At 41.2% G+C, this 26,301-nt stretch overlaps 1 long non-coding RNA gene across 14 annotated transcripts in view; it reads left to right on the forward strand.

The window, feature by feature from the left end:
- Positions 1–26,301, forward strand: part of LOC141575701 (uncharacterized) — a 136,747-nt gene that overhangs the window by 82,189 nt on the left and 28,257 nt on the right. The window contains exon 4 of one of the 14 annotated variants that reach the window (XR_012503416.1): positions 21,336–21,753. The exons of the other annotated variants lie outside the window; for them this stretch is intronic. This is a non-coding gene — a long non-coding RNA (uncharacterized LOC141575701). Of the gene's footprint in view, positions 1–21,335; positions 21,754–26,301 lie in introns of those variants that run through there. 14 annotated transcript variants of the gene reach the window in all.

The raw sequence follows: 26,301 nt of genomic DNA on the forward strand, positions 1-26,301 counted from the left end.
CATAGAAAAAAATCTTCCTCTCTCTGCTCATCAATCCTTTGGGTATTCCATGTCAAATAAACGCTACAACAATTTATAGTAAGAGTACACAGTGGAAGTGCCAACCCTAACACTCCTTAGGACTGGATACCTGCCAGATTTTTCACACCAATATTTAACGTGAACTAAAACGCCTTTTCCATTGGAAGTGTGAGAAGGAGCTCGCTTTCCTATATTTGGCTACGCGCTTACGTGAAGCCTGAAGTCAAACGCCCGCGATGTTCTCTGTATTCCAACCATGATAAATTGTGTTCATTTGTTTAAGTGCATGTGGCAGCTTTAGTGTTCCAACTATAAATTTTGGTTAACTTCTATTGACATGCTGTATTAAACTTAAGAAAAACAAATTACACTTCACCCGTTTTAATTGACTAAATGTGTCAAAAACACAGTAAGTATAACACGAGAGGTCAGCGCCTTCGTCTGCACTGTAATGGGTGTCATGGCAGAGATCCAACTTTTCTTGTACATTTCATTTTTCACCGCGTTTTGGGACGAGGCATGCGTTTAACATTCACTTCCACTTCTCATTTGTACTTCAAAGTTTATCGTAGGCTGTGTGACTACCAAGAACACTTTCCTCCTGTGCTATTTAAAGTTCTCATCGTGCTGACGTGCACCGCGGGGAAGGGAATACCAACGGTCTCCTGTAAACAAGGCCCCGGGAATGGACTCAGGCATTCTCGGATCAGGTGCTGATTTACAGCACATCATAGATCACCGAGCTCTGCCTGGAAGAGGCTGGTTTACATATCTAGTCCCTGCTTCCAGGACAATCCAGCAACCTCGTGGATAGCTGCTGATTAAACCTGGCACCCTGGGTTCCCTTGGGATCTGATTAAAGTTACCAGTTTTAGTTCTTTTGCTCTGCGTCCAGTGCTTGCTATAAATCTTTATTCCTCCAGTAATTTGTTAGCGTGATGCCCGATGATTAGATCATATGAATGAAGCTTGCTCTCGCCTGCTGCCACACACCTGTCTTTTTTTCTTCTTTTTTTTCCCCAGAGTTACCTTTTAGTCCAGTATCTTTTCATCTCCCTTCTCAAGATGAGCTCCTTTTCAAGGGCTCAAACATGAGTTTCCAGTGTGAATTTGCATCTGGAAAAACCCTAAACAGGGCAGGTGTTTGCAAAGGGCTGTTTCGTTTTGGAGAAGGAGGGGATTCTAAGGCTCACAGGGCGTGCCATTGTCATCACTACTCCTGACTGTCTCATCCCGTACGACACTCTTTATGAACGGAACCCCCCGTCTGTGCTGGCGATCGTGGGAGCTGTCGATATTTGTTCTGCTCGGATCAGCTTAAGGCTGGGAAGTAGAAAGAACACTAGTCCTTATCTGAGAAGTTCAGACCCTGCCTGATGGAGCATAATGGGGTTGTCGATTCTCCTTAAAGGAAGGAACGGACCCCCCCCCCACCGCACCCCAGGGGGTCACTACTACCTCGAAGATTCCATGAGAGCGAGTCTGGTTCTAAGTGACCGGCTGGCAAACTCTCTGTAAAGGGCCAGATCAGGGAACTTTTAAGCCTCGCGGTCCAGATGGTCTCTGTCACAGCTCCTCCGTCTGCCATCACAGCACAACCTCTGGCATTATGTAAACGGATAAGTGCGGCTGTGTTCCAATAAATATTTACGGACAATGAAATTTGAATATCACATAAATTTCACATGTCATGAAACAGTCTTCTGATTTTTTTTTCAGCCAGCCATTTAAAAATGTCAACACCATTCTTAGCTTGAGGGCTGTATGAAAACAGTTGGCAGGCTGGATTTGGCTTGAGGTCCCTGGCATGCCAACCCCTGTTCTAAACTCAAATAATATTAATTTCCAAAAGGCCCAAGACATTTCTAGTAGAGATGTTTGTTCTTTTAAAGTAGTGTTGCTCAACCAGAAATAGACTCTCCGACACAGAAAACAGACTATGGTTACCAAAGGGGAAAGAGGTCTGGGGGAGGGAGAAATTAGGAATTTGGGATTAACAGGTACACACTACTGTATATAAAGTAGATAAACAACAAGGACCTACTGTCTAGCACAGGGAGCTAGGTTCAATATCTTATAATAACCTCCAATGGAAAAGAATCTGAAAAAGTACATATATATATGTGTATGTATATATATATATACACACATTAAAAAATTTATATATAAAACTAAATCACTATACTGTGCACCTGAAACTAACACAACATTATAAACCAACTATACTTCAATTAAAAAAATTTAAAAAATAGTGTTGCTCTAGTCTTCTCTTACATTCAAGGGTTGTTTCCCTCCCTTCCCAAGTTTTGGTTTTAAATATAGTGGCATCTGGAGTCTCCTCCTGAGCGAATGAGGAGTGGCAAAGGCGACTGATGCCCGGCTGGCACCCCCTCTACCCTTGCCGTTCCCACATCCATCCTCGCCGCCGCTTCGCCCAGTAGGGCACGCCAGCCTCTCAGGGAGGTTTGCTCTGGCCCCTGGAGCCGCTGGCCCACACGTAGGGTGTGCTGGGAGTGCTCTCTGAGCTCCAGCTCTTCGATGCATCTCACTCTGCACTGAGTCCACCATGGATTTCCTTACTGCCCTCTGCTCTCTGCCTATCTGCTCACTTTTCTTCCAAAGCGCCTCTGTTTTATGGTGCTAGGACAAGTTATTCCAAAAAACCAATTTTTAAATTTTTATAAAGGTCCCTAAGGAGTAGCCCTTGGCCAATGACCAGGAGAGTATGACGTTAACCCTCCCTGGCCTGGGCTGTCTATGAAGGATGGTCTGCGTCGTCTCCCTGGATCCTCAGTGGGATTGGAGCCCCAGGGGCTAACAGCTGCTCCAAAACATCTCCTTTATTGGCCTCCTTCCTTCTCTGTTTCATCCCTACTTCTCTCCTGGTCCTTCTCAGAATTGCCCCCTAAACCCCCACCTGCTTGCTAAATTCTCAAAGAATGGCAGGTTCTTTTTTTTTTTTTAATGGAGTTATAGTCAGTTTATAATGTTGTGTCAATTTCCAGTGTAGAGCACAATTTTTCAGTTATACATCAACATACATATATTCATTGTCACATTCTATTTCGCTGTGAGCTACCACAAGATCTTGTGTATATTTTCCCGTGCTATACAGTATAATCTTGTTTATCTATTCTGCATATGCCTGTCAGTATCTACAAATTTTGAACTCCCAGTCTGTCCATGGCAGGTTCTTAAATCCAAAAACAGCCTTTTGTAAATAATGAAGGCTGCTGGATGAGGTTGCAAACCTTCAATCCTTGCTTCCCTCTTTTGTCTGTAGGCAGAGCCATCCACCTGTCCTTGCCTATGGCTGGGATTTTTTTTCTCGTCTTTTGTCTTCAGCCAAAGGGCAGATATCAGAGCTACCCGGCATCCGAATGATTAAACCAGAGAGCGTTCTGAGAAGTGGTGTGACATCTCCACCCAGGTCACACTGTGGTGCCCCGTGCACCGAGACACATGTCACAGGAAAATAGGTCAGAGGGGACACCGTGTGTCTTCCACCTCCTCCCCTTACCCTCCTGTGACACGGCAAGGGTGATCTCTAGGATAGCTCACTTTCTCTTTTCTGTTGTGAAGTGTAGACTTGGGAGGGAGTAAAAGGACACGGTCGCTCTGAACTCCAGATCTTTGGTGTGTGTCTCACTCTGCCCTGAGTGCATTGGGGATTTCCTTACTGCCCTCTGCCCTCTGCCTATCTGCTCACTTTTCTTCCAAAGTACATCTGTTTTATGACGCTAGGACAAGTTATTCCAAAAAACCAATTTTTAAATATTTATTAAAACTCTTCAAAAAGTAGTTAAAAGCTTTCCCCTGATAACACGCTAGCCCTGTATCTTTCTTTTGTTAGCAGGATACACTTTACTAACATCCCTTCCCCTGGCTCTTGTTTTTGAAAAGTTCAGCCCCTTCACTACTTGTAAGTGGAAAAGGAATAGGGATGGCCAGAAAGCTTTTTAGGGTAAAATTCTTGAGGAAAGAGAAATAAAGTGGATAAATGCAAGGGAGAGATGCTAGGATTCCTTCTATAGCAGCAAAAGGGGATGGTGGTGGTAAAAAGATCTGAGACTGTTAAGTACAGTGTTGCTAAGATTAGAAGGGTTATGCTTACCTCAAGCCAGAAAAACTTAAAGAGAAGCAAATATATATTTTAATCGAAAGTTTTAATCTTTAATAGAAGGCCCTATCACTACTTCAAGTTAAATGTCAGATTTCAAAGAATGTGTGTTTTTGAATAATCATCGCCATATTAACTCCCAGCTCCTATGAACATTAAATCGATGTTTACTTGGACCCAAAATTTCTTACATACTTTGGCCTGGAGGATGATGTGAAAGGCTAAGGTGAGGAAAAGGAAGACTGGGGGTTCATGGGGAGTCACACAATCCAGGCTGAATGTAAACTAATCTGGATCATTTGAAAGACAATTGCCGTACAAAATTAAAGGGCCGGTTGTTACATGGTTTATTGTTGATTTAAGTAGACACGGACATAGAAAACACTCATGGTTACCTGGGCGACGGGGTGGGAAGGGATGAACTGGGATTTTGAGATTTGCAGATAACAACTACTATATATAAAAGATAAAAAACAAATTTCTTCTGTATAGCACAGGGAACTATCTATATTCAATATCTTGTAGTAACCGCTAATGAAAAAGAATATGAAAACAAATATATGTGTGTACATGGACGACTGGGACGTGATGCTGTGCACCAGAGATTGACACATTGTAACTGACTGTACTTCAATAAAAAAAAAAGAAAAAAGGAAATATGAGAAGGTGGATGTTAGCTGAATCTACTGTGGCAATTAATCATTTCACAGGATATGTGAATTAAACCATCATGCTGTGTGCCTTAAACGTATACAGGGATGTACGTCAATTATTTCTCAATAAAATTGGAAAAAAAAAAAGAGAAGAAAAAAGAACAGCTTTTGTAGAGCAGTGGAGAAAGAAACCAAATTACAGTGAGTGAAGATCTAAGCGGGAGGCAGAGCCCACTCTTGAGAAACTTGGTTGGAACAGATGGGGGACATGAGAGAGATCGACTTGGAGAGAGGTCTTGTTTCTGTCCACGTGGGAGAGGCTTGAAATTGCATATTCGGAGGGTGAAATCAAAGCAGAGGAAGGGGTTCGAGTACAGGGGAAAGCCGACTGGATCGGCAGAGCCGGAGCCTGAGTGGGGCGGTGGAAGACGCGGGTCGCAGGACTGGCTGTGCGCAGGAGGCGGGATGTCTCGTGCTCTGTGATGGAAGGCGGTGTAGGTATGTAGGTAGGAAAGTACGTTAAGAAGAGGATAGGATAACCTGCTGCAAATGAGAAAGTTGGGGTTTGGAAAAGGAGTCTGAGAAGTAGTCAATGTAAATAGTAAAAAGGTGTTTGTGGTAATGGGAAAAGCAGCAGTCCAGGGACACATACAAGACGGCTCCTTGTCCCCAAAGTCTGGATCAGAACTGGAAGCCCTATTTCTTCCTGGTGCCTGATTTCACGGCTATGTGACTGTCTTCACAGGACTTGAGGTAGAAGCCACTAGATCAATGGTTATATTGATCCCAGGGTTTTCAGTCCATGCATTAGGAGAGAGATCGACAAGGGCAAGAAGCAACAGAGGTTCACAGGAGAATGTCTGAATATTTGAATAGACGGGGAAGCTCAGGTTGGATGGGGCGAGGGCGGGGTGGGGAGAAAAAGCAGGTTCTCTGAGACTGACTCCAGGTATCGATGAAAGTCAGAGAGCAGGGAATCTGTAAAGAAAAAAGGTTATGACCGCATTGTGATGGTTTAGATGTAAGAGATGGGATACTTTCAGTTGAAAGGAGAAACTGCAAACAGCCCAAAGCAATTTGCATATTTTTCAGGAGGGGGCACAGTAACTGTCTGTCAACCTGCATCTGTGGAACTACTTTCACGTCAATTCCATTTACTTTTCTTAGTTCTGTCCCCCCAAAAATGTTTTATTTCCTGAAAATATGCCTTTGAAATTTTGCTTCTGCACCTTGTTGAAGACATTTATCATCGGCAATTCTGATGCTGGTAGAATGATTTCAGGAGGAGGGGGGCTCCCTGTACACAGTGCGGCTCCTGTTGGTAAACCAAGACGCCTGCAAACATTTAGTTCTTACTGAGAACTCTTCTGGAACTGTTATACCCACTGATTCAAAGCTCATGTCTGCCTCACAAACGTGGAAGCTTGAACCCCTAGCTTATTTTTATCTTTTTTTTTCCCCTCTTCACTAGCTCTATTCCAGTCGAAATCATTGGATGCTTTCTCAAAGAGCTCAAGTGTGGTTTGGGTAAATCAACATGTCTGGGGGATCATTTGACTGACATAGGATGGAAAAAATTTTGCTGGTTAAAAAAAAGGTGAAAAAAGTCATTTTAACTACAGCAATATTTGTGTACTAGTAACTGGAATGACTGGTTCCTTTCAGGGGCCCAAGCCAAGGGCAGTACTTGTTAGAATGTTCGGCTGGATGCGGGGCGGTGGGCTTCCAGGTTCTCAGTTCCGTCCTCAATTTTAGGGGGTCCTGCTCTCCTTGTCTTTGACCAGAGTGGCCTCCTTTATTTTTAATGTTTGCTAAGAGATCATTATCTATCATCTATTTATCTACCATCTAGAGAAGTTTGAGGGATCTGGTCCCTTGATGTCCCTTATAAATGGTTATAAAATTCCACTGAACACGCAAAGGGACCAAGAGGGTGTAGGCATTCACTGATTAAACTATGAACCCAACTGAAAGTCTGTCTATATCCAGTGGCCATTACCAATAGCCACGTCCTAATAATAGCATTTTAATCTTTATTTTGGCCACAGATTTAAAAACCCTAGTAAGGTTGGAGGCCAGATACATTACTGTTCTATGGCAATTCCAAGATTTCTGGCACAGGCTTAGTGAAGAGACAGTGCCCTGTGACTCAAACTGAGACAAATTGTTTCTTTGAAATCCGGATCAAAACATCTTTGTTGGTTTTTTGAAGATGTCATCGAATGCAGTTTAGATCACTTTAAACTTACGAACAGTACACAGAAGGACTCGTCTCTGGGAAAAGAAATACACACACTGAGGCATTTTGATGAGCTGTTTTCACCATCGACTACAGAATCAACATTTACATAGTGGGATGTGTTTTTTTTTTTTTTAATAAAATGTCACAAAGTAAAATAATTGTGCTCATTAATATTCTCCGTTTCTGAAATGACTGAATGCTTCCCTTTTCCAAGTTAAAGACTTTTCAAGAAAGATTTAAATAAGCATGTGGCCCCAGCCAGATGTTACTGGAGCCCTTCTAAAGACTGTAACGATTGTTTTCATTCCCGACCGCTTGTCTTGTTGACAAGACTTCAAATTCTTCTTGGATCCTAAGAAACAGAAAAGGGATGGGGGTGGGAGCATAAAAGCTGTTACTTCCTGCTAGTAAGTTAGACAATTTGATTTTGCTTTTGCTTTTTCAGATTTAGTTCGCACACCTTTTCCTAATGTGTCAGGAAAGCCGGACTCACCTCAAGGCTCTGGTTTCACCTCTGAGTGAATTACTTTGGGGTCAATTTGCCCCATGTCTGCGCCGGCGAGTCTCTAGTAAACTTCACTACCTCTTCCCTTTTCCCTGCGCCCATCCAAAACACCTATGGATGGAATTCATGAAGCAAAGTTTTCTGTCCCCTCTTCTTCTATTATAAGATATTTGTGTGCCATTTTCAAAGGCCTCTTTCCAAAAAATAATCTGTTTTTTTTTTGTGTGTGTGTGCTACTTTTCTTCCAACTATAACTCAAAATTATGTTTCTTAATGGGAACAGGATCCTGAGTCACGAACCAAGCACTGTGTCTGGATACAGAATTCCTGAAGTGAGCTGCTGCATTGGAGAGGCTCCTTGTCTGTCGTCCACCGAGGTGTCAGGTGGTGAGGAGGACGCAGGGAACTGGTTGTTCATCTGTTGGAGCAGGAAGTTAATTAAATCAGGATGTTTCGTCCTCATCACAGCCCTGTGATGAAGGGTACCGTTATTTTTCTTACATGGTAGATGAGGAAACTGAGGTGTAGAGAAGTCCAAGCACCCGCCTTGGGTTACACAGTTCAGAACCAGCAGATCGGGGTTTTGACCTCGAGTCTGGCCATGCGGAGGACTGTTGGTACCCTTCGCTACCACACAACATCAACCCAGCTAGCTACTGAAAAATGCTTTCAGTAGATCATAGAAAGAACTGTGTCACAGGAAAACTCAAAGCCCAGCTTACGTGAGTGTTGGGCGACATGTCTGCCCTGTGCCGTACCGTGTACCGATGCCCCGTATGGCTCCATCATGTCTGGAGAGAAGTGTTGCCTCCCCGGGGGGAATCTGGGAAACCGATAAAAAGACTGGCAAGGGATTGACCTATAACATAGAAGCTCAAACGATTTCCGCCAAGAGAAATAGATGCATATAGGATTACAAATATTGATCATTTGTAGAGAGTTTTTTCTTTAGCTAGGGAGAGTCACTTAGGAAATCTATGTCTGTATGAGCAATTTCTGTGATCAGAAAAAGGAAACAGGGTTTGTAATGGATTTTTCTTGAAACTGCTGTAGCTGAATGATCGTTATGGACTGAACTGTGTTCTTCCCCAAATTCCTATGTTGAAGTCTAACCCGCCCATGAACTCAGAAGGTGGCTGTACCTGGTGATAATGAAGGTGACTATGGTGGGCACTGGTCCAACAGGACTGGCGTCTTTATAAGAAGAGGAGATCAGGACACACACCTAGACGGTGTGTAGAAAAGACCATGTAAGGGCTCGGGAGGAGGCAGACCCGGGTAAACAAGGAGAGAGGGCCCAGAAGAAACCAAACTACTCGCTCCCCCAGAATTGTGAGAGACAAATTTCTGTTCTTTCAGCCCCTCTGTCTGTGGTGTTTTGCTATGACAGCCCGAGAAAACTAATACAATTAAATTTTTTTACTTGTAGAATTATTTCCACTTCACTAAGCAATACTGGTCATTAAATGTTAGGGTCTACCCTCTCTGAAGAGTCGAGGAGGTATGGAGTGATTTTTAATCTATTTCCTAGATTCTGTACTTGCTTGTTTTTTTACACTTTCTGCACTAATAATTTATATTATTTAATTGTCTTGATTAGATTTGGGAAACACTCTAGTCCAGCATTGAATGATTAAATATAATGTGAACCATGCATGCTCACATTATTAAAGTTCTAGTAGCCACATTAAAAACTAAAAAAAAAAAAAAAAGCTCAGTGAGGGTAATTTTTATATGAATTTATCTTCATATATGTCATATATATTAATATTATAGCCAAAATATAATCATTTCAACATGTAGTCAATATAAAATTATTAATGAGGCATTTTACATTTGCTTTTTTCCATCCTGAGCATTTCCACACTGATGTTTATTGCACTCTCAGAGCAGACCGCATTTTGAACCAGCCACATTTCAAATGCTCAGTAGTCAACGTGGCTAGTGGAAGGGACAGCTGCAGACCTACGGTTGAGGATTTAAAAGACACCTTTCTCCAAAAGCAATGCATTTGCACATCTCTTTAAGGCGGTGCTTCTGCAGATGGCTGAGGTGACCTGTTGTGCACTGGTTATTTGAAATTTCAGTTTCAGAAGGGGATACACTCTTGCCTGAGAGCACACACTGGGAGCTCAGTGTCAGTCTCTGCACAGACACCCATGAAAGTGTGACAGGAGGTCATCACTGAAGTTCCAGTCTGGTAGCCTTTCCTCCCAGCCTGACTGGAAACATGCCATTTCCTCCAAGAGATCTTTATGAAATTCCCTGCAACGTGCAAGGTGTTGAGAGAGAAAACACGTGTAAGGTCGTTCATTTTCAAATTGAGTTTTATCTTAACTATTGAACATCTCTCAATGGATTAAAGGGGAAAACACTTCCGTTTGTGGCTTCTCACCATGTCCTCACCCATGTGACCTCATTGACCCCTTAATAATCTTGGGAGCTTTGTACACACGAGTCAGCTGAAGTGGAGAGGTCTTCAGTAAATCTTCCAAAATCACATTATTCACAACAATGGTGACATCGCTCATCCCTGTTTGATTTTAAAAGATTTGTGATACGGTTAAATCTCAAACCAGTGCCTGCTTCATCTTTGAGGAATTTCAGAGCGACATGAAATGGGTATGAATTTTACAGAAACCGCGAAGCCTCGCTCTTGAGAGCGTGGATTTTGGAGTGAGCTGGATTCAAGTTCAAGTTCCTCCTCCTCTTCCTGGTTTTTTTTTTTTTAGTTTTAAGGAAAGACTTTATAGCCGTATTTTTAAAAATCAGGATGCCTCTCTGATACACATGAAACATCATCTGATATATTTAAAAATTCAACCTGCATATAACTTCTCAGAAGCCTCCCCATTGCATTTTCTTCTTTTTTTTGAAACCTTATTTAAATTCCAGAAGCCTGCTTCCTCATTTAGAAAATGGGCATCGTGACAATTCCTATCTCCCCGGGTTGTGTAAGGACCGAGTGAACGAACTCAGGGAACGCACGCCGTTGCCAGGCAGGGACCCACGACTCACCAGACGTTAGCTGCCTGTTTTTTTTATCCTAAGCAGGGCCAGGCCTGATGCACGTGAACTCTTTCAATTTACAGGCGTTTTCTTGACAACTCACATACATTGTATGTTTATACACGGAGATGCCTGAGGGACGCTTCCAGAATTAACTGCTCCAACGCCTTAGAGAATGAGAACAGCCCTGAGGACTGAGCTGACCTTCACCGCCCGCGGGGGCAGAGGACGGTGCCCCAGTCTCTCTACCTACGAATTAACAGTTTTCTCCTACGGGGGTGGTGACCCCAAGTTCTCCCTGAAAGATGCCTGGATGCCGGCCAAAGCTCTTTTGGGATTTGACATACCACCTGACCCATCCAAATGGAGATAGAAGAATAAAGGTTTTCAAAGGTCACATCTAAGCCACTCAAAAGGTTTGCCTTTTTTTTTTTTTTTCCTACTGTGGCTGAAGATTGTATTAAGACAATTGTAACAAAAACAACAAAATGGACCAATGAACGAAACTAACATAGAGAAAGCAAGGGGGGAAAAAAGAGCTTCTGTCTAGGATTCCAACGCTTCCACTCGTCAGCCTGAAGCTTTTTGATAATTATATTATGCGCAGCAGCAAAGGAACAAAAGGGGATAAAGGTCTTAGGAGTTATATTGATAAACTACGTGTGGTGCTCAAAAATGGCATGGAATATCTTGTTTAAGCTGTAAAAATATATTAGCATGTCATGTTATCTTCATAAATTCTTCTCACACGTAGGGTGGGCGGAGCTCCCAAATCCCAAGGCACATCACCGATTCGGCTGGTCACTGCAATTCATCAATTGTTTTGTCACATATTTGCCGGCTCGCAGTTGGGACTCGGGTATTATGATTGGAGAGGGTTTGATAATAGGTGAATTATTAGCTGTTGGGGACAGATTTGTTTCTGAGCCTTTCTGTGGCACTCTCTTATATAGGAAGGCAATCATTCTCATGGAATTGGCTCCCTCAGACTTAAACAGAGTTCGACCACGGCTTGTAATTTTTTTCCCCGAGTAAAATTTCATTAGTGGTTAATGATGACCGGTAGAACTTTCCGGAAGTTCATCAAGTGTGTGGAGAGTTCAAACATGTCAAGTTGTAACCAGTCTCACGATGGGACTGCCTGGGGGAGTCTTTGTCACCATGTTTGCACACCTTGGGAGTCATTCCTCCATGTATGAGCACATGCTGAACTTGAAATTTTTAACCTTTTTGGAAAACGGAAAGATTTTTAGAATTTATTTCTTCGTAGGCTCAGCAGTTTTGCTTTTTGGTTCTTGAGTATTTAAACAGCATCTCACTTAGATAAGGAAGCAAGAAGTTAAGTGCTTTTTGTGGATGTTGCAAATCAGGCCAAATGAACCCAAATTGGGCTTAAGCCTGGTCAGTCCTATTTAAAGCTTCTCAAAGAAGCCAGATCGCGCCGAGGGCTGATTAAGTAGAATCAGTTTCTAAAGGTGCACATTTGCGGGAAGCAGAAGCTAAACACAGAGGAATGTAATACAGTTCTCAAAAAATTCTCAGTTACAAATTTCTGTTTTAGAAGAGTATCTTCCTATCTAGGTAGGCATTTTAGTTCCCACATCGTCATCAACTCCAAAATTAGCTTGACTATTAAAATATTATCAATGGCTCCTTTTTTTTTTTCAGTGAGGGCTTCCAAGAAGTCAGTACAAAATATAGTTGCATTAGAATGATTAGATAATTAAGCACATCATTTAAATTATGCGGAATCCCAAGTTTTTGCTAGGAATACAGTGCAGTCAGACTTCTGCGCTGTTTTTCCTCGCTGTTTTACTGAAGACTGGTCTGAAACCTGTGTGTATCACCTCCTAACTGGAGACTGGGTTTGTCTGAAACCTGCGTGTATCACCCCCTAACTGGTGGATGTCACAGAAGACTGTCAAACCTGGATTCAAGATGGAGAAGCGGTCACCTTGGCCACAGAACTCCCGAGGGGCAGCTGCATCCATGGAAAACATTCTAGAATCCTGAAATAGGTTTAAAATATTATTAAGGCATTTTAAGTTTTTGCTGTGTCGGGACAGAAACATTTTTTTGCGAGGGGTGAGGGGCATTTCTGCTTCAGCAAAGACTTACGTGGCTGAGTTATCGGGAGTGAGATTCAGGACCTGAAAGATTTTTGATTATGTGCTCCTGAGGGCTCATAATTGAAATGAGGTATGAGTCACAGACTCTGTATATCCCGGAGTTATGTGAGTTATTTCTGATAAGTTATTTTGAACCCTTTTGTCAGGCCTGTAGCTCTCATGACATTTGAGAGCGCCCTTGGCCGAGGGCAGACTCGAGTCTTAGATTTCTGATTTAAAGTGCAATATGATGGCTGCAAAAGAAGTCGAAATCATAGAGTACGTTCTGGAAACTCACAGACTCTTTTGGGAAAGCAGCACTCACTTGATCAGACTGTTTAAAAATAAACCAAGGGAGTGATGAGCGCAGGATTCAGTGGGGAAGTAGGGGGTGGGAGAGGGGACAGCGTGGCCGGGTGTGAGTTGTTACCAGGGTGCTGGCTTATGTTGTGAGGGTTGATTTCATGAGTGCTTATTATTTTTTTTTTAATTTTTATTATTTTTAGAGGTGGAGGTAATTAGGTTTATTTATTTATTTTTTAATGGAGATGCTGGAGATTGAACCCAGGACCTCATGCATGCTAAGCATGCCCTCTACCACTGAGCTATACCCTCCTCCCATGACTGCCTATTAAGTTATTAAAAATACCAACTAAATAATCTACCCTAAATAAAGGTGGGCCAAGTCTGGACCAGGGCTGAATGTGTGCTATGAATTAAGAACTATGATGCACCTAGTTCCGCGTACCTTAGATACAAATTAAAAATGTATATGAAACACTGTCTCTTTAGCACTTTACAGTTTATGAGATGCTTTCACACCCGTCCCTAACCTCCCAATACACAACTGAAATGTCTCACTTGATTCTCACAATGACTCTGTGAGATAGAACTTTATCCTCACCTTCCAGGAAGGATAAGGATCTCGAAATATTAAATAAATGCCATATTGCTCATGGGTAGTGGTATGAGGACTTGAATCTCGGTGTTACTGTAAACTTCATGCCAAATATTATGGATGGTAGTGTTTTCCAAGTGGCTGAGTCGAATGCTTAAGTCTAAAATGATTAACTGTATTTGGATGTATTTTTTTAGGGGGAGTGGGGAGGTAACTAGGTTTTTACTTACTTAAATGGAGGCACTGGGGATTGAACCCCAGACCTCATGTGCATGCTAAGCATGTGCTCTACCACTGAGCTCCACCCCCCCACCCCTTGGATGTTGTTTGATTCCTCTTACTGTCACCTTATCAATTGCCTCTGTCCTTCAGACCAATGCAGTGTATGCTTTGAACATTCATCTATATGATAGTGGTCAACAGTCTGAAAATTCCAGTAAACAGATCGATGCAATTGAGATTTAGCGTTCAGAGAGCAAAAATGTGCAGTTTTTAGCTCTGATCGAATACTTGGCCATTACTATGCACATCGAATTTCTGTTTAATATAGTTTGTGTCACTTTTCTAACTTCAAAATATTCACCTATAAGAGGGGAAAAAGAAATTGGAAACAAGTACTCTTAGATAAACAACAAGGTCCTACTGCAGAGCACAGGGAACTATATTCAATAGCTTGTAATAGCCTATAATGAAAAAGAATATATATACATATATGTGTATAACTGAATCACATGCCTGTGCACCGGAAACTAACACTACATTGTAAACCGACCGTACTAAAATTCAGCATTGTAACTAAGCAATCTGGGCTGAATATTAATTTTGACACTGATGTGAAGGTGATTTTGAGCAACGGTGGTAACACTAATGTTAATTGTGTGTTCACTTCATCTAGAACTCTGTCATCTGCATGCTTTGTGGGGCTGTTTTCTTGCCAGAGTTCTGAACCAAATGAGAGAGAAAACAAAACTGGTCATGGGGAGAACCGAATATCCCCTTTAGGACGAATGAAACCGTTGTCAGACAATGTCAGCAGCAGGCTTCAAACACTGAACCCTGGACTTAGACGGATTTCTGCATCCAGTCTTTGGTCACGCTGGTCGGCTGTGAGATTTTCCATTGAAGGGCAACCTAAGATGAGCAGAACGGAGCAGCAGCTGAGTGTTCTGTGGGCAGCTGATCCCAGGACACAGGGACAGAAAGGATCTGGGCTACCCTGCTCTAGCTCCTCTTCCAAAGTCATGGTCGGGGATATTTGAGGAAATTCCCTCTTCATGGAAATTGCAGAAATGGGCCGGAACTGTTCTTCATGGTAATGAATATATTAGCTCACTTAATTGTCATGGAAACCTTTTAGAGCGGATATCATATCATGATAATATGATATATTAATATCATAATTTTACAACACAGAAACAAAAGCCCAGAGAGGTGAACTAAGTTCCCAACATCACACAGCGAGGCTGCGGAGGGAGTGGCCCAGAACCCAGGCTGTCTGGCCCTAGATTTCCCGTTCTCACCCATCCTACTTCTCTAATCTTTGTTAGCTGAGCTTTCTTATCTGAAAAATGAAGGGATTAGGTTAGAAAAATCTCTAAGAATTCCTTTCAACTTTAAAAGACTTTTACTATGCCTTTAGGTTTATTGTAGAAGTATCTGGGTGTATGAACTGTTTTAAACTCCTCAGGTGAGGGAGAATATGGAACAGTATTATATACAACTAAAAACGCTATTTTGATGAAAAGTCGAAGTAGGTAATTGTAACCAAATTCTTCTTTCAATGTGGAAAACTTAACAGTTTAAAAAGGAGCAGACAGATGGAATTTTGCTAACGTGTCCAAGGAGGAAATATGATTTCACATGCATATTACATGCAAGTTTATGAATGCAGTCATAGTGTCTGGAACCGAGGTAGGAAACTGTGATGAAAATCAATGAAGTAAAATATCAAAATAAAATATTGCATGACAACTCCTAATGGGGAGCAACGCTGGCGCCTTTAATAAAACCTCTGGGGAGCATTAACGTGGGACGTAAGTGGCTGAAGGATTCTGAGTTTCCCTGGCGATGTTCATGTCACAAAATGCACGTTAGCTGGCAACAATTCAAGAAGCGACGTGTGCAGCATGCCACTGTTGGGTGCCCACGTTGCGATCACTGACAGTAAATGGTGACGTTTTGCTTTGTGTCAAATTAAGTAGACCCTTGAATTTCCCAAGAACTCACTGAGAGCAAAGATTTAGGATTATAATCTCACTAAGGATGGACTTGTGACTTGGGTAGCAAACTCACCTTGTCTATTTGAAAGGGTGCAGGCATTATCAACATATTTCCAACGAAACTGCTTTTAATGTCTTCCTGGCAGCAGAGAATTTGCTCCACATTTAATATACTCTGGGCATTTTGGGATAGTAGTTTTCATTGAAGATTTAAAAAAAAATCACTTGAGGCGGGGAGGATGTAGCTCAAGTGGTAGATCATATGCTTAGCATGCAGGAGGTCCTGGGTTCAATCCCCAGTGCCTCCTCTAAAAATAAAGAAATAAACCTAATTACCTCCCCCACCAAAATAAAAGAAAAGAAAAATAAATTTAAAACCCCAAACAAAAGGCTGAACTTAAAAGAAAAATCACTTGAATAGTAAGCTTCTAAAAATGGCTTCAAGCCAGTACAAGTTCTAATTATGCAAGTTATTTTTCAAAGAACTTCAATTTTTATGTTAAACACATTTGGGGGTTTGGCAAGAGTCAGATATCTTTTTTCAGGGCAATACATTTAAATTCTACCTGATGAACTTTCTTCTCTTCTCCATCTAAAAGATTCAAAAGAAAGATGTTGCCTTTACTTATTAAATAATACATCTTTGAAGAGTATGACTTAAAAAAAATGGTGTTTCCTTTCTCCAGGGGCTGCTTTGGTATCATGTGTAAGTACAGTTATAACGCTCAGCTTGTGCCATTCTCCTCTTAATAGTAATACTTCCCTGAGTTCTGCTGGCACCTCAGGGGTTATTTCTGAATAATTTTTTTCTTTTTGCTTAAAAAGGGATTTTATGTGTCTGCTGGAACTTCACGGATACTTGCTCTTTCCAAAGGGTGTGTGCGTGTGTTTTGGAATCATGTCTTCAAAATTATGGTATGGATGGAATGTTGTGATTCTTGATTTCCATAAGGAGTTGAAGCAGAGGAATGATTTCTTAATGACACATTTAATCTATATAGATATTATAAATTGCTTCTAATAATATGTTTACTTTACCGACTAACATCTCAGGATAGAGGACATGAATTAGCCGGGAGCAGAGCTGGCACGTTAAATAGGTAAATAGCAAATGTCGATGCTCTGGAGCAAAGCGGTTTAATAAACTCAGTCGAAGAGGGACCAGATTTTTTTTGTTCATTGCAGCGTTACAAAGTGTGGTCAAGTCCCTAAATGCGTAGCACAGAGTAAACTAAAACGATGTTCTCTGACTCCGAATAAATTGTGTGGACGCCTTGTTACAGACAAATGGACAGGCAGTAGTGAAAATGAATGTATAAATACGTTGACACGTATTCAAAAAATGCTAATAATGTCCAGGGCGTAGTGACCACACAGATGCCAGGGGAGGGAGGGCTGTCGAGCAGTGAGGTTTCACCTCCTGCTTATTTCGAGAGCAGTGGCTTGGACCGCCGGCTCGTGCAGTATCCCCTGTGACTCCTCTGTCCATAAATAGCTTGCTTTGGGTCAGATTCCTTCCAATCAGTGAATGATGTTTGTGAAGGGGCTTCCATCCTCATAACAACCTGCTGAAGTCAGGATTATAATCACCTTCATTTTTACCCCTAAGCAAACCAGTACTCAGAGAGTGGAGGTCACCTGCCAAAGACCATCAAACAAGGCAAATACAGCTGCTAGGTGTCACACTCCTGCTGTGGTCCAGGCTCTGCGCTGGTCTCAAGGACAGAACAGAACAAAACAGGAGCCGGTCTGTACTTTCTGTTCCCGTATGTTCTTCTGGGGTAAACATGAATCTCCAGGTAACTGCTATATTGAGGCCAAGAGGAATACAGGCGGTGCTGCGTTGGGATGCCCTGACATGCAGAACGCATCCCCAGGTGCCAGGGAGGACTTCTGCAGGCAGGAGGTAACAGAGCTCCCTTTCTTGTGTGTACCTTGCTAGTAAAAATAGACCGTGTTCATCTGTAGTCTCTTAGCCCTGTAAGGCTTTGGTTCTGCACGACCGCCCTCAAGCTCACCACGGTGCTACGTGGAAAGCAGCCCCTCTCTCCACATTCTTATCACCAGAATCCACCTGACGTATATTTTCAGGGCTGTGTTTAGGGGGCACTTACCCACCGTGCCAAGGAAAATACATACTTGAGAAAAACGCAGAATAATTTCCCAGATACATGAAATCCACAGCTGGTTGTTTATAAGATCAGGTTCCTATTTATAAACTTCTCAATTTGAATAGGAGCTATCTCCGCGGCTGAAAAGTGTTCTGTCCTTTGGAAATGTTTTAGCATTCGGAAGGTCAGTATTACATGCACTTTCCAGTCACGAGGAAAGATTACATGGGTTTGTAGCGTCAGCTGAGCCATCTGAAGATCTGACTCGACTTAGGAGTGGATGTGCGTGACATTCTTGGTCAGTCACAGAAGCTCCGGGCGGTGGGAGTGGAAACCAGGATACTGTCTGCCCAGCGGCTCTTTTCTAGGAACATCCCCTTCCTTCTGAATTCACCTGGGTGTTCAGTCAATGTCTGACAAGGTGGACATTTATTTGTCTACTTGTTTATTGTCTGTCTGCTGCATTGGAATGTAAAAACGTTACGAAAGAGGGACCCGAGTGTATTCACTGTGTTATCCCAGCCCCAGAGGAGCCCGGTGCATTGTAGGCAGTAATAAAAATTTCTTGAATCAAAAGAGAAACGAAGAAATGCTTCTACTGCTCAGCATCTTTTGAGCACCCTTCTTACATCGCGGGGAGCCTCCTGCCTTGAGAATCGTCCCTCCTCAGGGAGGCAAGTCAGATTCAGTACTTGCTTTCCAGTCAGGTTTTACAAGAAGTTGAGGACCTGATATGTAAGACAGGTAAACGGAAGCTGGTCAGGTTGAAGGGAGGTTGGCGTCAGACCCCTTAACTTCTCTTCCCTCACATGCCTGAGGCCCCTCTTTGAGTCACTGAAGCAACACAGAACGTGAGAATTCACTGACAATTTAACTACCTCCTTGCCTAGAGGAGAAAATGCTCACATGGTAAAGTCTGAAGGACACACGTTTAGTGAGAGAGCAGCAGTTAGAACCTGAGTGTTTCTACGCCAGCCTAGAGTTTTTACACTGCATGATGCTACAACCTCAAAATTTAAAAAAAAAAAATCATCTTCTTTAAAATTTTTTTTTCTGGGCACTGTTTGAGCAGCAAAAGCAATAGTCTATTTAAGTTTCATTTTTACAATGGAAAAGTCTTAACCAGCTCAATCCTGAATTATTTCCAGGGGTGAATTTGAGTACCTTAAAAGTTAACACGTTGTGCGGCTTTTAATTTAAAGATGAACAGGATCTTATAAATCTCTTCCTTAAAGAGAAAATCCTGCTTCAGGATTTCCCACCAGGATACGGTAATCTAAGTGCTACACATTATACTCTTAAAATTCAAATGCACTGGAAAAAAAAAGTCACATGTTAAATCTGTCTAGATGTATTTATCCTTTTAAAAGTCTAATAAGATCCAGTCAATGGGACAGACATATGTTTTCCTATCTTGTCTAGGTGCCTGCACGTGTGTCTTCCATGGCTGCGCGGATGTAGCAAAACAAACTCTTTCAATTAGAGAAATGAGTTCCTTCATTTATAAGGCAAATTCAATTAGATTGATATTAAATGGAAGATCCAATTGCATTTGACCTAAGTTCTCCAGACCTAAAGAACGAGCCATGATATAGAACATATACTTCGGTTCCCGTTTCTTTCCATCACGGTTTGAGCCATTTATAATTTTATTTGCTGCAGTTACCTGTCCTGGTGTGAGCTCTTATGGAGAAACCAAAAATCACAGCCACGCATTGTTGCCAGGATCTTTGATTCCCTCCTTTCTCTTTTGCAAACGATGATGATCTGTGTTCAGTGATTTGGAAGGCTGCGTTTTATGACTCAGCTCCCAAAGGGCTATAATTTCCCATAAAATTGCTGTCCACACTAGGACCACAAAGCAACTCCTCCCTTCTGTCATGATTCCTTAATCGCCTATTCCCTTTATAACCATTAAAATTTCGTTAAAGCTGTATCTTACTGGAGAGTCTTTAAATTTTTTAGGGGCTATTGGTAAAGTGAATAGAAGAATTTATCCTCCAGTGAATTTACATTTTATTTAGTTCCAAAAAAGAAATGAGCTCATCAGGGATCGAGGACAATTTCATGATCAGTGCATCATCAACTTTCTTATTATTGGTGATAGGAAATCATACAACTGGGAAAATAGGCTTAATACAAGGCATCCAAAAACGCTTCTGTTGTTCCCGGTGCAAGCTGCATCCCACGGCAACACTGGTGTCCTCACCTGTCCCTCCCAAGGGCCCCATGGCTGCCACTGTGGGCCCCACTGTGGGGGAAGCCCTGGAAAGGTACACGGAATTCTCAGCGACCGCAGCCTGGCTGTGTTCCAGCTTTCACACTCTGGTCTGAATGCTCCCATTTCCCCTGAAAACCTAGTTTTTTACTAGATCTGAAAAGGTGAAGTGTCTCTCAAGAGGCTTCTCCATCCCCTATGTCAAGAGATGAATATTTCTTGGGTTAATAATTTTGACATCTATGACAAAGTAACCAAGGACCACTGTATTCAAACAGTAGTTACCATGACATTTGTATTGAATCAATTAACTGTGAAGTCCCATTGGGCCATAATTGACCTTTCTGCGCTTCGTTTATTGGACTATAAAATGACTTTCAGTCTGCAGTGTTTGGGTATTTATAAGTTATAAGGCTGTATAAGTGTTCGTCCAGCCATTTTTCAACATATATTCGTTGAACTTTAATCTGTGCTTGGTACTGCCACTCAGTGCGATTCCAACCTCCATCCTTGCCCAAGTGCCTTTGCTATTGGTCGACATAAGGACCTGATATTCTGCCATGAATAGTAAATTTGGTTTTAAAAATGTTGTCTAGCCCTAGATTTTTCAAGGCGTTTTTCAAAGTTAAGCAAGCTGCTTAATCTCTTTCCATGTGTCTTAGAAATGCTTGTAGAAATGGTTGCCTCAGACGAGGCCAAAGGGGGCCCTGACCTGGTTCACCCTTCAGAGGACCCTGTATATCATAAACCCCCTTCAGTTCCAGGGAAGTGCTTTTCCACTTTTCTTGCTCTGTGTCCATGAAACAAAAGACTCCATTGTCCCAAAGCCATGAAGGCTTGTGGATTTTATCACTGCCAATGTCAGAGACAGGCACAGCTTTGAGAGCATAGGATAAAAATACGTAGGTGGTGCAAAATAAATTAATTTGCATATCCTTTCTATCCAATAACATAAATAGAACATTTTCTTGAATCACGAAGTATTTGGGTCCCAGGAGTGCCGAGTGTCTGTATCCCTGTCCCTTGTTGCTAAGGACTGAACCGTGTCCCTCCAAATTCAGACGCTGCAGTCCCGTCCCCTGCAAGGTGACTGTCTTTGGAGCTGGTGCCTTGAAGGAGGTGATTAAGGTTCAACGAGGCCTTATGGGTGAGCCGGGATCAGACAGGCCCAGTGTCCTTATAAGAAGAGACAGCAGACTGAGCTCACCCCAGCTCTCTCTCCCTCCTCAAGGGCTCAGAGAAAAGACCACGTGAGGACCGCGGCCAGAGGCATCTGTCTGCAGCCGGGAAGGGTCCTCTCCAGAAACCGGGCCCTGCTGGATGCCGAGGTGGAACTGCCAGCCTCCGGAACTGTGAGGAACAGTTTTGTATCGTTGCAGCCACCCGGCCCGCGTTTTGTTATGGCAACCGGCGCAGACTGCCCGGCTTGTGTTCTTACTCCTGGACCTGGAGATTGTCGTAAATTTGGGAGGTGGACACAAGCTTTGCACCCAGTGAGCAGCATTTTGCAATGGTAACTAATTCACAGCGCTAGCAAATACATATGTATACAGAAGTCTAGACGAAACATGGCAAACATGACATCAGTTCTTCCCCCCCCCCAGTTTGCTGAGGTGTAATGGATGAATAAAATTGCGCAAAGTGTGTGACGTGATGATTTGATATGTTCATACATTACAGAATGATTTTTATAGCCAGGCTGATGAACACAGCCATCACCTCATGTGATTTCTTAACCACTGAAAGCTGTTCCCCTTTGACCAGTGTCGGCTAATTCCCCTCAGCCTCCAGCCCCTGCCAACCACCGTTCTCCTCTCTATTTCTATGAATTCACTTCTCACTTTTCGATTCCATACGTAAGGGACACCACACGGGTGTTTGTCTTTCTCATGACATTGGTTCTTTACCCTGGCAGCTGGGTGGACATTGAACAGTTTGATCGTGATCGTTTTATTTTGCTAAAAGTATTTAATAAGACGTAATTATATTTTCAAAAATTAAACTATAATTTCAGTTTTATTTCTAGCTTCCGATTTAAAATTTGATATTGATTATTATGTCCATTTTGCCATTTCATTTTAATATATTATTCTATATCAGAGGAAAAATAAGAAACATGAAAAGGAGTTTTACATTTGGAAAATTTTTACACTTTGAAAATGGTTGTTTTGTTTTTTAACCCTTTAGATCAGGGGTCAGCAAACTGTGGGGCAAATCTGATCTGCCATTTGTTATATTTAAAGTTTTATTGCGCTACGTTCATGCCTATATTTTTATGAGCTGTCTCTGGCTATTTGCAGATAGCTGAGTAATTACTGCAGATACTGTGCAGCCACAAAGCCGAAAATAATTATTATCTGGCCCTTTACAGATAACAAATAAGGTTAATGCCTGTGTTAGATCGTTTAGAACGTATACAATTTGAATCATGAAAAATTATAAAATTCCAAGGTTGAACTTAAAATAGGATAAAAATTAAAAAGCAAGAAGAGACAGAAGTTTTTCAAATTAATGCTTCAAATTTAAATCACTGGAAGCCAGGAAAGCGAGATGACTTCTGTACAGCATGGCCCATGTAAAATTTGCAAGCAGGAAATTTCTGTACTTAAAGAAGATTTACTGAAAATAAGCAAGGAAACGTCTCTCCTTAAATCCACAACTGGAACTGGTCAGCTATGTCAAATTCTCATTAAATGAAGCCATAACCACTGATCAAAACGATGAAAATGAAAGAGAGAATGATATCAGATTCATAAGTCAGAGACAGCAAATATAACTCTTGTGTGCTTGTTAGCAGTTGAAGAAAACTGCATTCATAAAATCTGCAAATTGGGGAAGAAAGTCATAGCCCCTGGAACCTGACTCTGTTTATTGGATGGGGATTCTGGAAAATGGCAGTCATATCCTGACACGAATGAAAATGCTCCTAGCAAAGCACAATCTGATTCACATCAGTGATCACAGTTTTCCATTGGATAAAACAGCAGAAAATTTCTATTTCATTTTTTATAGACAGTCTTTTTAGAGCAGCTTCAGGTGCACAGTAAAATGGAGCAGAAAGTACAGAGATTTCCCCTAGACCCCCCTGCCCTCACACATGCACAGTGTCCCCCATCATCAGTGTCCCCCCAGCAGTGCTAGGCTTGTTCGAATGGGTGAACCTCCACTGACACATCATTCTGGTCCAGAGTCCACAGTTCACGTTAGGGTTCATGCTCGGTGTGGTGATGTTCCGTGGGCTTGGACTCATGCGTAACGACATGTGTGCATCATCACTGTGTCATACAGAGCGGTTTCACTGCTCTGAAAATCCTCCATGCTTCGTATATTTCACTTTAAACCCCGACTCTTTCAAACCAGCTGTTACATTCAAAGTTCAAAGTATCTTGTTGCTGCTGTTACATATTTCCCAACCAATTGGCTTTGACCAATGAGGACACTTGTGATTGGACACACATCCTTGAGTAAAAGAACATCAAATATCACCCGCCCACAAAATTAACAAATACTAAAGCAACAACAAAAAAGACAGAATGAGTGACAGTTGATATTTTTCAACAAAGAAGCAATTCTAGAGCAGAATACACACAACAGTGTTACAGTGTCCTTAAAAGAATATTAAAAGATGATATCATGTGTCTGATATGAGCGCAGTGGTGCTCATTACAGCTCTAATTTTTTTCAGCTTGACTGAGGTATGAGAAACAAAATTGTGAGATGTTTAAAATCTACATCATGATGATTTGATATATGTATAGATATTGTGAAGGAATCCCTCCCTTCCAGTTAACACATCCATCAACTCACACATTTGTACATATAATATATATTATACATACATATGTACATATTTAAACATTTAAGTTCTATTCTTAGCAAATTTCAATTCTACAGCAATGTTATGAACTACGGTCACCATGTTCTACATTGGATTCTCAGACTTTTCTCATTTCAGAGCTGAAAGTGTGTACCTTTGTTTATGAACTTCTCCCTAGTGTTTATACAAAACATGAAAACATGGAAAAATTTTGAATTTAGTAGAAATGGTTTCCAAATCTGTTAATAGAATGGCTGAACATGTAATATAAATGAATAAAAAATGATGCAAAATAGGACTTCACTTTCAGATGGAGAATTCAAAGTGGATCATTAACTTATCGGTAAGGAAGTCAGAGAAGAAAACACAGAAAAAAGCAAATGTTATTCAGTTTAACTAGATTTCAAAAATTATGTTGAGATGCTCCAAATAAAAATCAAACTGTGGCTTTTAGGGGAAAACAAGTTATGAATTTAATTTTGAATGTGGACTCTCCACACTGCTCTTAATAATATGAACAAAAGATAATGACCAACAACACAGACAAGATGTGGTTGGCTACTTCATTTTTAAAAGGATTAAAAAACTTAAAAAAAAAAATCCTCTGAGAAAATGATTTTTCCAAGCTGCAAGCAACTAATGGTAAATACATAACAAATGTGATATTTCATTAAAATAGAAGGAAATGACAAGAAGAAATGAAAATATTTCCTGACCATGCAGAAAAAGATTCATGTACAAACACTTCCAAAATGAATTTCTATAAAGAATGTTTTCTGGCCGTTAGAAAGCAAGTTATGGTCTCATTTGAAGAGAGATTGGAACAAACTGAACAAGTTGAATCCCAAACTGCTATTTTTAGTTTTATTTATACTAACCCAGCATTGATGATTTTAAAAGAAGAAACTAAGAGATATTCTGTGACTCTTGATATTGCTTTAAGATACTTTGAAAGTCCGATAAAAGTGATGGACATTTATATCCTGTAATTAAACTATCTTGTAATGTTTTTGTGATAATAATTTATCACCAGTATCTCTATTAGACTGTTTGAACAAGATGTATTAATTCAAATATTCACTTCTGAATCTAAGTACTGCTTTATAATTTTGATTAATGATTCCAATTGCTACTGTCTCAGAACAAAATTTCTCCCTATTAATGAATTAAAAAAAAAACTATTTAAAAATTATGAGGACTCAAGAAAAATCACATGATTTGGCTGCAGATAGAAACTGACCATGTGGAAACTATGACTGTAACAACGTGAGTGAATTTGCAGACATTTTCTGAGATAAATATATAATTTAAAAAGTAAATGGTGATAGTTTTGTGTTTTATTACCCGCCCCCAAACATTGCTGGCCCATCAGCTGAATCCCCAGATGTGCACAATAAAAGTCAAAGCCAGTTTTAAAAAAATATTTTGCCTACTTTCAGTCTTCTTCCAAATTACAGCTTTATATGTATTTTTAAATTCTGTTGTTAAGAAGATATATTTGTTAAAGGAGGAGAATAGAACATATTAAATATTTTATTTAGCAGCTTGTTAGCTTGCTGTCAAACTTAAATATTTAGACATGTGTTGTGTGGTCTCCCAGGGTTCCCTCAGCTCTTGGGGTTGGGGTGGTCCCTCCAGCCTCATCTTCACGGCTTATTATGAGGAATATTGGATGAGATGAGACCTGAACGGCTGCGGACAACAGAGGAAGTGATGCTGATGACAGAGGAAGGGATGTTGATGATAGAAGAAGCGATGTTGATGAAAGAGGAAGTGATGTTGAGGACAGGAAGTGATGTTGAGGACAGAGGAAGTGAAGTGCCTGCATCCTGCTGTTGCCACACTTCTGAGGGATCTTTAGTTGCTGTTCCTAGAAAGTGGGGATATTTCTCCACACTTGAACACCTCACTATTTTCTTCTCACTTTGATGCCATCTATCTTCTTGACTCAAAAAGATGTTTTGGTTTTGAATGAACCCACCTCTGTAGAAAATCCAAAGAAATTTGCTCATGGATTTTTCCTACCTGCTTCCAGGGAGGATAAATGCCTGACCTTGGAGGAGAATCAGCCGTCTGTCACCATCCAGACCTATTAAATTTAATGATTTATTGTAGCGAAGACTATGCTGTTATTTTTAAACAGTTATTGCATATCTTATACGCCAAAGTTGTTAAAAAATAGCAGAGGACTATTATCTTGAATGTGGAAAACCAAATCATTTTAAAAAATGTGATTAAGTCGGTGAAGTTGGACATTTTAAGTGCACATGGCAGGCAGTGTTCCCTGGAAACGTTCTCAGCATGTGTCCAACGATGTCAACAAAACGTTCAGATACAGCTTACCTTCTCCCTGGCATTCACTAGCATAGCGAAGGAAGCA

Source organism: Camelus bactrianus, chromosome 31 (assembly GCF_048773025.1).
Source record: "Camelus bactrianus isolate YW-2024 breed Bactrian camel chromosome 31, ASM4877302v1, whole genome shotgun sequence".
In the NCBI taxonomy this organism is placed as follows: Eukaryota; Metazoa; Chordata; class Mammalia; order Artiodactyla; family Camelidae; genus Camelus; species Camelus bactrianus.